We start from the raw sequence: 12,211 nt of genomic DNA, 5'->3' as shown, positions 1-12,211 counted from the left end.
CTCAGTCGTGTCGGACTCTTTGCGACCCCATGGGCTGCAGCATGCTAGGCTTCCCTGTCCATCACCAACTCCCAGAGGTTGCTCAAACTCATGTCCATTGAGTCGGTGATGCCATCCAACCATCTCATCCTCTGTCATCCCCTTCTCCTCCTGCTTTCAACCTTTGCCAGCATCAGGGTCTTTTCCAGTGAGTCAGTTCTTCACAGGAGGTGCCCAAAGTATTGGAGCTTCAGCTTCAGCATCAGTCCTTCCAATAAATATTCAGGACTGATGTTCTTTAGGATGGACTGGTTTGATCTCCTTCCAGTCCAAGCGACTCTCAAGAGTCTTCTCCAATACCACAGTTCAAAAGCGTCAATTCTTCGGTGCTCAGCTTTCTTTATGGCTCAACTCTCACATCCATACATGACTACTGGAAAAACCATAGCCTTGACTAGACAGACCTTTGTCAGCAAAGTAATGTCTCTGTTTTTTAATATGCTGTCTAGGTTTGTCATAGCTTTTCTTCCAAGGAGTGAACGTCTTTTAATTTCATGGCTGCAGTCACCATCTGCAGTGATTTTGGAAATCAAAAAACAGTCTCTCACTGTTTCCACTGTTTCTCCATCTATTTGCCATGAAGTGATGGGACCAGATGCCATGATCTTTGTGTTCTGAATGTTGAGTTTTAAGCCAGCTTTTTCACTCTCTTTCATTTTCACCAAGAGGCTCTTTAGTTCTTCTTTGCTTTCTGTCATCTACATATCTGAGGTTATTGATGTTTCTCCTGGAAATCTTGATTCCAGCTTGTGCTTCTTACAGCCTGGTATTTCACATGGTGTACTCTGCATAGAAGTTAAATAAGCTGGGTGACAAAATACAGCCTTGATGTACTCCTTTCCCAATTTGGAACCAGTCTGTTGTTCCATGTCCAGTTCTAACTGTTTGTTCTTGACCTGCACACAGTTTTCTCAGAAGGCAGGTCAGGTGGTCTGGCATTCCCATCTCTTGAAGAATTTTCCACAGTTTGTTGTGATCCATACTGTCAAAGGCTTTGGCATAATCAATAAAGCAGAAGTAGATGTTTTTCTGGAATTCTCTTTCTTTTTCAATGATTCAATGGATGTTGGCAATTTGATCTTTGGTTCCTCTGCCTTTTCTAAATCCAGCTTGAACATCTGGAAGTTCACAGTTCATGTACTGTTAAAGCTTCATTTGGACAATTTTGAGCATTACTTTGCTAACATGTGAGGTAAGTTCAATTGTGCGGTAGTTTGAACATCTTTGGCATTGCCTTTCTTTGGAATTGGAATGAAAACTGACCTTTTCTAGTCCTGTGGCCATTGCTGAGTTTTCAAAATTTGCTGGCATATTGAGTGCAGCACTTTCACACCATCATCTTTTAGGATTTAAAATAGTGCAGCTGGAATTCCATCACCTCCACTATCTTTGTTTGTAGTGATGCTTCCTAAGGCCTGCTTGACTTTGGACTCCAGGATGTCTGGCTCTAGGTGAGTGATCATACCATTGTGGTTATCTGGGTCATTGAAGATCTTTTTTGTATTGTTTTTCTGTGTATTCTTGCCACCTCTTCTTAATATTTTCTGCTTCTGTTAGGTCCCTACCATTTCTGTCCTTTATTGTGTCCATCTTTGCATGAAATGTTCCTTTGGTATCTCTAATTTTCCTGAAGAGATCTCTAGTCTTTCCATTCTATTATTTTCCTCTATTTCTTTGCATTGATCACTTAGGAGGGCTTTCTTATCTCTCTTTGCTGTTCTTTGGAACTCTGCATTCAGATGGGTGTATCTTTCCTTTCCTCCTTTGCCTCTAGCGTCTCTTCTTTTCTCAGCTATTTGTAAGGCCTCCTCAGACAACCATTTTGCCTTTTTGCATTTCTTTTTCTTGGGGATGGACTGCCTCCTGTACAATGTCATGAACCTCTTTCCATAGTTTTTCAGGTACTCTCTCAGTTCTGTGTGTGGCCTTCTGTATGTGGCTTGACTTTGAGGACTTGTGAGTGACTCCCTAGTTAAGGCTGAGGCTCATTTTCAGACACATTTAGAAACTAGAGAGTCAGTTTGGGACATCACCCAGTGGGTTGTGAAAGACTTCTCCAGTTTCAGGAGACAGGCCAAAAGAGCCTTCTTGACTCAGATGTGACTTTTCTGGAAAGATTTTTATGAACATATCTTTTGGGAGTTGCCTCTTGGAGGCCAGCCATGTGGTATTTTCAAAAGGCTACTCTGTTGCTCTGGCCCTCTATTCACAATCTGGCCATTTTCCAAGCACTTGCTACATTTCTATGCAGACATTTCTAAACTGCTCAGTTCATGGTGATTGACTCAATGTCTTAAAGAAAGTGGAGCTCCAAGAATAAAATGGTACTAGGCACTGGCTGCCAGTGCACCATAAGAAACTGGCCCAGGCCATGGATCCTCAAGCAGAACAGCGTTTAAGTCACTCAGTCCTTCTTAACATGTTATTTCATTAAAAGCCCTGCCCTCACCATGGCTTGAGGACTTAGGCCTCTTCTAAGCCAGAATCAGAGGTGTTGAGTTCTTGGGTCATGGGAGTCTTCCAGTATGCCTAGCCCTCTTCTTGTATTTCTGTTCCAAGACTGGCTTCTCTACTCTCTGGTCTGCTGAGTGGTGACAGTCCTCACCCCACTTACTCACATCTGTAATCCTGAGGGTTTTCTGATGATCTCCTTTAGCTGGTGTTTATGCTTCTTTGTCAGCTGTAGGTGTCCTGTCATGGGCTCCTTATCTGATACTTGTTCTGCGTCCCTCACACATTGAGACTACAGAGAGCAGCCACTCAACCCAAGAGCTCCCCAGTTGCTCACTGAGGCCGAGGAATCTGATGCTTCCCAGGGACCCAACGCTGTGGCAAAATTAGGAGAGAGAAGCAGCTCAGTAAGAGAAACACTGTGAACTGGAGGTGACTGGTGCCTCTTCTGGTCTGTTTCTGGTCCCACCTCTAGGAAGCTGCACCCAGATCACAGAAGGTGTTTCCATGGTGATGACATACAACCCTAAACTCTTGTTTCTGTATCATGTCCAGCTCCTCACACCCCCATCCCTAATTCAGTGCTCAGATGTCTATGTGCAATGAGGCAGAATACGAAGAAGTGGGGCTACAAAGGTCCTGGGGAAGGAGTGGCCAGGGTGCTTTTGACAGGAGGCAGAGGGCCTCTGAGGTCAGGAGCTATGAGCCTATGGTCCAAGGCTGTGTAGCATCTGAGAGGTCAAGGATTGGGGGTTTAAGGTGACTTGGGAACATGAGTGGGATGCCCATGAGAGGAAGCCCAGAGGTTCATGGAGACATAAAAAGCAGAGATCTAGGACCAGCTAGTGGGGAGTCAAGGTGGGGGAGAGAAAAGCTCATCCTAAGGAAGGCCTTCTCCATTGTAGAGCAGTCCTAGAATAGGCCACCAGGCCCTGGATACGTGCGGGCAGACTCCTGATCATTCCTGTAAGCAAACTGTCCAGAGGGCTCAGACACTAAGTCGGGTGAGGAAAGAGGCTCTTTGTAAATGTTTTAAATCTTAGTTATGTATCACATAGTTGGAAAAGTCAAATATTTCTCTAAGGCTGTATCACAAAAGATAGTGACTCCCTCCCTCCTTTTCCCACTGCCTGCTCTCAGAGGAAATCACTCCCAAGCTGGGCTTTTCCATCCCTGAGCACTTCCAGGTCACAGTTCACCTCTGAAGTCCTGCCATCTTCCCCTCAGCTCTGTGTCTCTGTATTTGTCTCCTGTTTGCAGAGGGGATTCTATCAGCCACTGTCACTTAACACAAGATTTGCCTCATGGCAGCAGTCCCTCCTCATCCATTTGTGTTGCCTGGACTTCTTTTGGGGGGTTCCTGGGTGACTCAGTGGTAAAGGACCTGCCTGCCAATGCAGGAGGTGCAAGAGATACGAATTTGATCCCTGAGTCAGGAAGATCCCCTGAAGAAGGAAATGGCAACCCACTCCAGCATTCTTGCCTGGGGAATTCTCCTGTAGTGACCTCCAAAACAATCCTTTGCTGGTTTCTTTTCCTTATCTCATCTTGGAATTGAGTTTTTCCTGGATCAAATCTGCACAAGACATTTGTGTCAGGGAGAATCAGGGCTGTGAGCGTCAGTGCTGTATTCTAGGCTTGCATAGATTTTGTGGTGATTCAAGTTTTTATATGTAATCGTTTTTCTCATCTTGAAAGAATAAATGTCACACTATGTATATGAGAGGTCATAAAGGTAGGGCATTAAGAGCACTAGGGGAACTTCGCTGGTCGTCCAGGGTTAAAGACTTTGCCTTCCAATGAGGGAGATGTGGGTTCGACTGCTGGTAGGGGAGGTCAGATCCCACATGCCTCCAGCCAAAAAAAAAAAAAAAAACCCAGAATATAAACAACAGAAGCAACATTGTAACAAATTCAATAAAGACTTTTAAAAAAAAAGAACACCAGGAAGTAGGGCCAGGGTATTACTAAGTCTCAGTGGATGAAGTAAACACACCACCATCAGGTACACAGAGCCTGAGCTGCAATTCGAGGGGGCGAACCAGATGTGGCCATATCCCTGAGACCCACCCAGGGGTTCGCTTTGATCCTCAATTTTAATCCTTGCTTTTCTTCATAGTCTTACTCTCTTTGCACCGTATCCTGAAAGGGCTGGCTTTACATGCCCTGGACAGTCTCTGTCCATGACCTTGTGCCTGTGTCTTCCTCCCAGGAAGTCAGGATTCCGCCTCAACCAAGAGGTCAGTCTGTCCAGATAAGCCTTTTTGGTGTTGCCTTTCTTATGATCAGACACTAAACTCCGGGAAAAAAAACAGTGCTCTCAATGTGGTTTTACACCCAATCTATCTTGATGCCTCCTGAATAAGCAAAAGCCCCAGAAATTTTTGCTCCTTCACTTGCCACCTGTCATAGCAGTCACATGTAAGAGACCCTAGAAATAAGAGGCATAGTGTTATCCTTTACATTTAATTAGCTCCACATTTTTTATTAAAGCAACATTAAAGAACTGACCTGCTGACCCATTTATCCAGCCTGCAGGGTAGGAAAAGCCCTAAAATCTAAAAATGAAGTTCAACCTTTTAGAGGTTAATTTTGTATATGCAAAATGTACAGAGTATAAGTAAAATGTTTTATTTAAAAAAAATTTTAGAGTTTGTACGCTTTACAGAGTGACTCAGAAGGTCTGGCTATGTCATGGTGCTCAGGCCTCTGGGAAAGGTCATGTGTGAAGTAGTTCTGTATCAAACCCCTCGAAACGTTACTTCTCTTCATTCTGATATTGCTGGTTACTGTAATAATTTCACCAGGTCAAGCAGTCATGTCTTCAGCAGATGGCTTCTGCTTTCCTGCCAGGCTTGCCTGAAGACCCATTTTAAGCTAAGAGCCAGAAACTGCATGTCCAACAAAAGATCCTCTCAAAGCCAGGATGGGAAGGACTGGATTGTATATTCAGCAAAGGACACTACAAGAAAGACTCATGGGTACATGATTCTTAGCATCAGCTAACATCACCTGTAAAACTGTCCCAGGGAACTGAGTGAGAGCTTCTAGGACTCTGAGTTCAGAACAAAAGCAAGTGAATCATGACTGTGTGCCTGGTACACTGACCTGTCTGTGTTTCAGGAATCCACGGAGATGGACACATCGTTGCATCATGTGTTGGCACTGCCTTGTCTTCAGGGTGCAGGGGAACAGAATCACATCTTCTGGCAAGGGCCCTCACTCTGTCTGATGAACTCCATGAGTAGACATGCCTGTGCTATGGAGGGGAAGGAAACAAAGACAGGGATAGCCCAGAGTGCCTTGCCCCCAGCCCCCACCCCACAAGATGACAGATGCCTGGCTCATGCCTGAGAGAGGTCGGCAGCTGCCACTCCAGGATCCTCCTTGGCTTCATTCCTGCCTAAAAGTGGGCTTGGCATCAAGAAGAAACTGTATAGAGATTTATCTGGTGGTCCAGCAGCCAAGACTAAGCTAAGTTCTTCCAATATAGGGGGTACAGCTTCAATCCCTGATTGGAGAATTAAGGTCCTATGTGCTGGGAGTAGCCCCCCAAAAAATCTCTATGTCTGTGGTGATAGTTACACAACTCTGTAAATATACCAAAGTCACTGAATTGTGCAAGTAAAGCATGAGCATTATAACTCAATTAAAAAATTATTTAAAAAAAAACAGGAAACCATACGTTTTGGCCCTAGTGTGGCCAGACAGGACAATTCACTTACTCCCAGCCCTCAGGGCCTGCCCTTTTCCCAGGGCCAGGCAGTAAGGCAGAGAAGATATTTGAGAGTCAGGCTGAAAACCAGTGAGGTGGATCCAGGAGCCAGTTGGGATCTAGGCCAGAGGGGCTGAGTGTGTGGAACCTGAGGGACGACTCCTAAGTTTATGACCCAGCTCTGCCACAAACTGGCTGTGGCCTCGCTGCCTTTCTATAGAATAATGGTAAGAGAGCCTCTTCCCTTGCCTTGTACCCTTCAATGAATTAATATGTTCAAAAAACTAAGAATAGCCTTATGAGTGCCCATGGTGTTAGCTGTCATTTTCATCCAGAGACCTCGAGGAAGATTGTTCCTTGAGCTCTGGTGACCACTGTCCATCTCAGCCCCAAACTGAAGATCAAATGAGATCATGGAAAGTGCTTCACCCAGGGCCACTTGACAACATAGGAGAGACTCGTGAAGTCACTATAGCAAGTTTCTGTAGCTTCCCTAAAACAATGGTGTGCCCTTCCCCTTGCAGTGCTATGCTCCTGCCTCCTGCTGGAGCCCTCTGTGGGCCCCTCCCTGCTGAAGAACCTGACATTCCTAACTAGGTTTTTGTCTCCAGTTCTTTGGGGCAGGAGCAGGGTGGGCAAGCAAATGGCTGTCGGCAAGCTTCACTCCATATTGTTAGGCCTGAGGGTGAAGTCTGGGCCATAGGATGAAAGTGGGTCCCAGTCCTCACGCAGAGAGCTATTAATATTTGCCTGGCACATTGATAAACATTCCCTATAACCGAGGCCTATGTCAGAAGTGCTCTATTGCCTATCATTGGAGGGTTATAAAATAACAATGTCCCCTACTAATATTTACATTTTACTACCCTTTGAAATGGGCTTCCCTGGTGGCTCAGACAGTAAGCCACTTGCAGTGCAAGAGACCCAGGTTCAATCCCTAGGTTGGGAAGATCTTCTGGAGAAGGGAATCCCCACTCCAGTATCCTTGCATGGAGAATTCCATGGACAGAGGAGCCTGGTGGGCTACAGTTCATGGGAGTGCAAAGGGTTAGATACAACTGAGCGACTAACACTTTCACTTATGGGTTTTCCAGGTAGCGCTGGTGGTAAAGAACCTGCCTCCTAATGCAGAAGACATAAGAGATGGCAACCCACTCCAGTATTCTTGCCTGGGAAATCCCATGGACAGAGGAGCCTGTCAGGCTGTCAGGGGAATATTTATCAACCCTGTCCATAGGGTCGCAAAGAGTTGTACACAACTGAACTGACTTAGTACACACGCACCATTTGAAATAACATTTTAGTGAATATCCTTGTCAATAATAATAATAAAAACTCTCTGTGCATGCCCCCCCATTTTTTTTGGCTGTACTGGGTCTTGGTTGCTGCGCGTGTATTTTCTCTAGTTACAGTGTGTGCTTCTCACTGTGGCAGCTTCTCTTGTTGCAGAGCATGGGCTCCAGGGCGCTCGGGCATCAGTCGCTGTGGCACACAAGCTCTGCAGCTGCAGCATGCAGGCCCTGAGCGCAGGCTCTGTAGTTATGGTGCATGGGCTTAGTTGCCCTGAGGCATGTGGAATTTTCCCAGACCAAGGACTGAACCTATGTCTCCTGCATTAGCAGACTCTTAACCACTGGACTACCAGGGAAGACCCTTAAGTGTTTCTTAAAGTAAGTTTTTAGTAATAGAAGTACTGGGTTAGTGTAATAATTTTAACACATATGGCCACAAATTGGCATTCCTGTTTCCTGAGCCCTTACCAAAAACACATTTCATAGTTTTGCGGTTTTCTAAATTTTATTTTTTGGCCACACCAAGAGGCATGTGGAATCTTAGCTCCCCAACCAGGGATCGAACCCACACTCCCTGAATTGGAAGCACATGGAATCTTAACCACTGGACCGCGAGGGAAGTCCCCAAACATATTTCATAGTCTGCATCTCTATATATCTCTGCCAGTTGCACAGATGAAAAATTATCTCTGAAGTATAAAAGTTCCTGTAAAAGTATATTGGTTGGTTATTGCCAGAATACTATGTACAAACAGCCACAAAGTTTCCATGGTGTAAAAAACTTTGTTCCACATTTATGCATCCATGGGGTGGCTGGACTTCAGCCAACAGGGTATGCTCAGGTCTGCTCCCTGGGTCTTTAATTCTCCTGGGACCAATGAGAACCCACATACATTTTTCTGCTGCAGAAAGAGCATACATTCTGTGTGCTGCAGAAACACAGGAGAAAAAGTCTCTGCTCACATCATAACCACAAGAGTTTCAAAACAAGTCCCTGCCAAGCCCAGTGTCAAGGGACAGGAAGTCCATGCCACTCACCATGATGTCATGGTGGCTGATGACATCAGCATTTCCCTACTGCAGGAAAGTGAAGCATCCAGACTAGTAATTCCACCGGAACTGTGAAGCTGAACACTACCTTACATGCTTATTAGTGGTATTCCTTACTTTGGAGTATTATTTTGGAGTGCCTTGGACCAAGGGGCAGGTTTAGATATAATGATCAGCAAAGGTGAGTCATGCAGGAGGAACAGTTTTCAAAGCCAGGAGAACTGCAAGGGGCCAGTGTGAGCAGGACAGGTAAGTTCAGGAACAGGGATGGGGTGGGGGGAAAGTTCAAGGTGACATGTTCCAATATGTGGGGAGAGTAGATAGGGATCCAGAGCAGCAATAGGGGGATCCCTTCTTAGGCTCCTGCAGTAAATCTTCAACTTTAAGGTTGTGAATAATTTTTTTGTGGACAAGGGCTTCAAAGAAGAGTGAAGGTGAGGTAAACTGGAAAGCTTGGAGATGTGAGTGAGAGGGAGATGCTGAAATGGGTATTACCGGTGGTGGGCTTCGTTAGTTCAGCCTCTTAACCACCGTAACTAAGCCCACTTCCCCAACAAGCTCTTCCTGCCCTTCATGGTCACAGGCGGCACCACAGTTCCACACACCATTTACCCAGAACAAAACTCGCCCAAACCACACACCTGTCCCCCGTACCAAATCTCCGGATACGGTCAACACTGAGCCAGGCTGCCTCCTCCCTGACACAAGGACCGGCCCTCAGGAGGCTCCGCGAACTTTGCTCAGAGCACCCCACGAATGTTACTACAGCTTTGGTTTCGGAGACAAGAAGAGGCCAGAGTACCCGTGAGAAGATGAGGGAACCAGAAGACGCTAGGTGAACCCAAAATTTTCACTAACCAACAAGGAGGGCTGCGGGGGAGGCGCGGGGCCCTCTGAAGAAACTGTTTTCCCTGCAGTCTCAGCTGCTCACCTGCTCCTAAGGTACCTGTGCGGGTCTCCATGCCTGAGGTTGCCTGCTCTCAGGAAAGTGAGCCTCTCTATACACAATGGCTACCTACTATCACCATGGGAACACCATGGGCGGGGCTGCGAAGCCGCCATTGTGACTCTCCCAGATCGGAGCCTCGGATTGGTCAGTAGGGTGCGGGGCGGGGCCGGCTGGGGATGGGCTGAGAGCCTGGAGACACCAGGTGGGTAGTGCCGAAACGGGCCGTGGATTTAAGGCTCAGGTAGAAACCTCATTTCTGGGGCCTGGCAAAGTCATAGAGGGAGATGTTTGCCCCTTCTCATCACTTTAAGGGACCTCCAGAGGAATAAAAATATCCTGCTGGCCGCTCCTGATCCCCCACACCCCCGCAAAGAAACTTTTTTCTGTAGGACACGTGAAACTGAGAAGCAGAGAGCCAAAAACAACCACAGATATTGTTAATCTTTCTCTCAGCCTTCCCCCAAAAGATTAAAAGCTGCTTGCCAGCGTCATTACAGTGCAATGGGTAAAGATAATCATACTTTTCAGAAATTACTGCATATTGGTTCTGAAGTGATTTCTGAAGATCACCATTTCTGAATAAAGTTTTAGCTTCGGTCCATCTTACAGTGGATCCCTGAGGTCACCGTATGGTTATTTGCCCAGTTGCAGAATTGGAATAGACATACTCGGCAACTGACAATTCGCACATTGGTTCCCTGATCTATGGACCGAGGGCTGTCATCGTAGGAAAGGCCAGGTGGAAGCCACTAGAACAGCCTCTACCAGAACAGTTAACAAAACAAAAAATGAAACACTGTTCCTGGAGGGATTGCAGAGATTAGTGCCACCATCAAGGATCTGAGGGATACTGGAGTGGCGGTGATTCCCACCCACAAACCCATTCAACTCACTCTTTTGGCGTATGTGAAAGACAGGTAGATCTTGGAGAATGACAGTGAACCTGGTTGTTTAGGGATTTAACAAGGAACACAATTGCAATATTGGTGACAGTGAGGTTTGGGGAAGAAGTATGTGGATCTGCTTCTCTGAATAGGCAAAACAAAAACCAAACCATTTGTGTCTTGTGTGAATGCTCACCCAAGTGTGATTTCAGCAGAGGAGAATTTTAATAATCAAAGGGATAGGATGATCCCTTCTGTGGTTACCATTCAGCCTCTTTCCTCAGCCACCCTGTCATTACCCAATGGGCTCATGAGCAAAGTGGCCACAGTGCCAAGTTGATTCTGCTGGACAGCTTACATCATGGAAGAAAAATCACCTTTGATCTTACTGGAATAGACACTTAGTCTGAGTATGGACTCTCCTTTCTAAGAGGGTTCTTGCTGTGCCACCATGGCAGTTCAAAGATAGCCATAAATTTTTTGGATCTTCTCCCATACTGAAGTGGGGTCTATGTCCCCTCCCCTTAAGTCTGTCAGGCTCTTCAATTGGTTTGACCAATAGAATATAGAGGAAGTGATGCTAGGCCAATTTGGGGCTCAGGATTTTAGAAGCTTCCACTTTATGTCTCTCAGAACACTCAGCCTTGGGGTTCTCAGCTGCCAGGTAAGAATTTCTGCTACCTTTCTAAAGATACCATATTGAGAGCCCATGAAACTGCATAGAGAGAGAACTTGCTGAGCCCAGCTTCTGGTCATAACAAAAGCATCAGGCACATAAATGAAGCCATCATGGGCCCCAGATCACCCCAGTAACTAGCTGAAAACTGAGTAACCCCAGTGCACACACTCATGGAGCAAGAAAAGTGGCCACCTTGGGAATTCCCTGGTGATCCAGTGGTTAGGACTCAGCATTTTCACTGCCCGAAAGTGAAAGTCACTCAGTGGTCTTCAACTCTTTGTGACCCCATGGACTATACAGTCCATGAAATTCTCCAGGCCAGAATACTGGAGTGGGTAGCCTTTCCCTTCTCCCGGGGATCTTCCCAACCCAGGGATCGAACCCAGGTCTCCCACATTGCAGGCAGATTCTTTACCAGCTGAGCCACAAGGGAAGCCCAAGTACTTGGTATTATTACCAGGTTAGAGGTGGGGGGATCCTGAAGGGGAGGGAAGGCACTTCTGCAGGTGCAGAGGGTTCATGGAAATCTGAGTACAGTTGTCTGCTCAGATGTCCCCGTGCTAAGTCTCAGGGAACTTCTGTCTCAACGAGGGAAGGGAAACTTGCTAAGACTGAGAGTTCCTCGTTTGCTCCAGGTCTAATTAAGCCGTGGGTCCAATTCTCAGCGTTTTCAGTGCTCTAGCAGCAGGAAAAAGTGTCTCTTTAAACACAGCATGGAAAGCTTCTGACTCTGACATTTCACTACCTGTTGGTGATGAGTCATACTTAGCTTCTCATTGTCTTTTCCTAGTCAGTGGTCTCAACAGCAGCCATCCCATTCCAGACCTTATAATTAGTCCTCTCAGAAGCCAGAAATAACGTCTCAGAAGCCTGAGATACTGTGTCTCCAGTGCATTTTTTTCTCCCATTCCAATTTACCACCAGCGAAAGAGTTAACAATTTCACCTATTCTCAGCATGCCATGGGCATCAACACATCCCCACCATCAGTGATGGGGGGATGGGGGCGGGAGGTTTTCACTAGGCAACCACTCAGCAATGAAACTCCAGAATCCCATTTAGGGTCCCACCTATGTTGACCCACCCTGGAACCGACTGCCTTAGGTCAAGATCCCTGGGGAAGGCTGAACTGGCCATGTGCATGCAGGAAGTT

The 12,211-nt window shown here is 46.3% G+C and overlaps 1 long non-coding RNA gene across 1 annotated transcript in view; it reads right to left on the bottom strand.

Annotated features, from left to right (window-relative positions):
* The window catches only part of LOC122446556, a 30,292-nt gene extending 19,424 nt beyond the window's left edge, over positions 1–10,868 (bottom strand). Inside the window, exons 1-2 of the long non-coding RNA XR_006270901.1 lie at positions 9,479–10,868; positions 5,599–5,749 (exon numbers count right to left, since the gene is read on the bottom strand). This is a non-coding gene — a long non-coding RNA (uncharacterized LOC122446556). The remainder of the gene's footprint in view (positions 1–5,598; positions 5,750–9,478) is intronic.
* Between the last annotated feature and the right edge of the window lie 1,343 nt (positions 10,869–12,211).

This window comes from Cervus canadensis, chromosome 8, assembly GCF_019320065.1.
Source record: "Cervus canadensis isolate Bull #8, Minnesota chromosome 8, ASM1932006v1, whole genome shotgun sequence".
Lineage (NCBI taxonomy): Eukaryota > Metazoa > Chordata > Mammalia > Artiodactyla > Cervidae > Cervus > Cervus canadensis.
Note: the sequence above shows the minus strand (reverse complement) of the source record. Positions and strands in the feature narration are given on the sequence as shown.